Raw genomic sequence first — 3831 nt, forward strand, 5'->3', positions numbered from 1 at the left:
GTCTTCATCTGTGTCATTGTTCTGCCCCTAGAACTGCAAGCTCCCAAACATGCCTTGGATCTGTTGAACACTTCAAGCTCAGGTGGCAGTTTCAGGCTTCCTTGTTTATATGGGTGAACTGTTCCATTTTAATAACCCAGAAATGGTTTAGTTCGTGCTTCCGAGTTACAAATCTGTGAATGTTTTTATGGTGTGGTTATGTCCAACAATCTCCCATATACAATGGTCAAGTTGTGAATTTGATGGTGGTGCTAAGTTAATTTTATGTCCAACGTCCTCTTGTATACAACGTCCTTGGGTCAAGTCAGTGCCAACAAAATTAGAAAACAAAAATAATACTCCCTCCATTTTTATTTAGTTCACATATTAGCTTTGGTCAAAGTCAAGCTTTACAAACTTTGACCAAGTTTATATACAAAAATATTAAGATATACAATAACAAATCAACAACATTAGATTTATTATTAAATGTACTTTCACATCGTATAGATTTATTATGATAAATGTCTATATTGTTTTCTATAAACTTGGTCAAACTTTATGAAGTTTGACTTCAGTCAACTCTAATATGCAGAGTAAATAAAAACGGAGGGAGTAGTAAATAAATTTTGAATTCATTTACTACTGATGACTGAAAAATAAAATGTCTCCAAACAATAGAAATCTAAATCTAAATATTGTAGGAAAAATCATATATGCATATTATTTTAATATGCCTAGTTCTAAAATTATATGATGTAGTTGGATGGGTAAATCGAACTCAATTGCTACTTCCAATTTATATTAATTCATATTAAATCTTGTGGAACTAAAATCTCCAGTTAAGGTTTTGTTATTCCTTATGAACTTAATACTATTAATTTTCTCATACTCATTTTTATCTTTATTTTTACAATCTCAGAAATAGAATCCGTTCCTGGCCCTACTTTTCAGGCTATTACAGTTTTTGAGAAGATGCAGGCTATTGCATGTATAAATATCTCTCTTATGAATATGCCCCAAGAGGTTTATTCAAACTTAATTCGGGCCTCCCTGAAAAATAGGAAATTCCAAATATATCTGATAAGTATGGCTCGAAAATCCTATATGGACGTCACCGGTATTTTGGGATTTTGAGGAAAATATTTGGGAGCTATCTCAGCTAAATTCCATTGGATTCAGACAAGTTATTTCTAGAATAAGATTCAGACAGGTTTTGACCAAATATAAATCTGGTTTGGATTAGCTTTAAGTCTAGAGTGAAATTTTAAGGTAAAAACTACGCCCACCACCCGCCATAGTTTTAAATATAAGCCGTGTACGTTTAGTGTAACCCGAGGATTTCTAAGTTCGACTAAGTTTTTATAGAAAAACCATATATTTTTACAATATCAATCAACATGATGACAACTCAAAAAGAGTATATCCTTCGTGAACTATATTTATAATGATGTATTTATTTGATAGCCCAGATATCTGCACCTGTATCAGAAATGTGGTCCAACTTCGGGTTTCTTTACTCAAGACAAAATTTATTGGTCAGTAGTGCGAGTCTTGCGCTAACGAACCTGCCAATAGGCGTGCACACATGAGATGGCTGATGTTGCAACCAACGATGCGAGGAGCTACAACGGATGCACGATGGTGCTGCGATCTCAACAAACGGCGATCACCGGCATTACAGTGACAATCGAGCGATGTTGCAACCATCGATGGATGTGCTGCAAACAGCGACGACGGAGCAGTAATCGTCGTTAGTGGTGCTGTGACCGAGGATGACAAAGCTGCAACTGTTGACGGTGGTGCTGTGGTCGTGGATAGCAGAGCTACAACCGTTGACGGCAAAGCTATGACCGGCTTTTTGCATAAACGTCGTGGGGGTGAGGGGCTAGTGCATACAGAGGAACGCAATGCTGTGATGGAGACACAACTTGTTGCAAGTCCAGGAGCCCTCCTGCAAAGCATCGTGATAGCATCGCGACGGGCGCGTGGCATGCTGCGAGTCGACCTAGGCGGCGCAAGTACGAGGGTGGTGTTTTTTTCTGTTTTTGCAGGGGAGGTGACAGGCTTGGAAGGAAGACACTGGGAGAGATCTAACGATTCACGTACGAGGAATCGTGGGGCCGGCAACACGACCGATCAGGGACTGCAGTCGATCAACCGACGCCTCGCACCCTCCCCTTTCGCTCCCAACGCGACGCGGCGGATCTACCTGCAGCAGCCACAGTGCCATACATTGTCCTCAATCCAACCTCTCGGGGGCGCGTTGAAAGCACAAGTGCTCCCTAGGTGGTTTTGATAATTGATGACAACATATCTCTTGTTGGACTAACATTTCTATCTAGCATGTTTCAGATAAGTTCAACAATGGAGTGGCATGGACTAAAGGTTGTGGGAACTCCTTCAAGATGCTAAGGACAAAGGATTGGCTAAAGCTTCAAGCTCAAGACTCTTCATTTTACATTTTAGTGATCCAAGATCACATTGAGTCCATAGGAAAAGCCAATACTATCAAGGAGGGATGATGTGTTGCTTAATGAGCCTCTTGCTTCATGTGCTTAATGATATGCTCCAAAATCCTCAGCTACTTTCCCACTTCCACATATGACCTAAACCCAAAGCCAAACTCGGACCTACCGATTATTCCTATCCGGCGCCACCGAGTTTCACTTGTCATAAGCCACTACCAAACCCTAGCAATTCAGTTCTACCGATAGGGATCTCGGTCTCACCGAGATGGGATTGCAAACTCTATGTTTCCCTTTCATAACTTTTCGGTCTCACCGAAAGAGCGGATCGGTCCCACCGAGATTGCAATGAAAATTTAGTGTTTCCTTTTTGTAACTTTTCGGTCTCACCGAAAGAGCAAATCGGTCCCACCGAGTTTACCTGACCAACTCTCTGGTTAGCTTATACCAAACTCGGTCTCACCGAGTTTGTGTAATCGGTCTCACCGAGATTACGTTATGCCCAAACCCTAACCATATCGGTCCTACCGAGTTGCATGTCAGTCCCACCGAAAATCTCTAACGGTCACTAGGTTTACCTTTTCGGTCCGACCGAGTTTGTTGATTCGGTCCCACCGAGATTGGAAAACTATGTGTAACGGTTGGATTTTGTATGGAGGCTATATATACCCCTCCACCTCCTCTTCATTCGTGGAGAGAGCCATCAGACTAAGCCTACACTTCCAGCATCCTATTTCTGAGAGAGAACTACCTACTCATGTGTTGAGGCCAAGATATTCCATTCCTACCATATGAATCTTGATCTCTAGCTTTCCCCAAGTTGCTTTCCACTCAAACCTTCTTTCCACCAGATCCAAATCCTATGAGAGAGAGTTGAGTGTTGCGGAGACTATCATTTGAAGCACAGGAGCAAGGAGTTCATCATTAACACACCATTTGTTACTTCTTGGAGAGTGGTGTCTCCTAGATTGGCTAGGTGTTACTTGGGAGCCTCCGACAAGATTGTGGAGTTGAACCAAGGAGTTTGTAAGGGCAAGGAGATCGCCTACTTCGTGAAGATCTACCGCTAGTGAGGCAAGTCCTTCATGGGCGATGGCCATGGTGGGATAGACAAGGTTGCTTCTCCGTGGACCCTTCATGGGTGGTTGCTTCTTCGTGGACCCTTCGTGGGTGGAGCCCTCCGTGGACTCGCGCAACCGTTACTCTTCGTGGGTGGAGCCCTCTGTGGACTCGCGCAACCGTTACCCTTCGTGGGTTGAAGTCTCCATCAACATGGATGTAGGATAGCACCACCTATCCGAACCACGGGAAAAACATCCGGGTCTCCAATTGCGTTTGAATTCTCCAAACCCTTCCCCTTACATTCTTGCAAGTTGCATGCTTT

This window comes from Triticum dicoccoides, chromosome 2A (assembly GCF_002162155.2).
Source record: "Triticum dicoccoides isolate Atlit2015 ecotype Zavitan chromosome 2A, WEW_v2.0, whole genome shotgun sequence".
NCBI classification, from domain to species: domain Eukaryota; kingdom Viridiplantae; phylum Streptophyta; class Magnoliopsida; order Poales; family Poaceae; genus Triticum; species Triticum dicoccoides.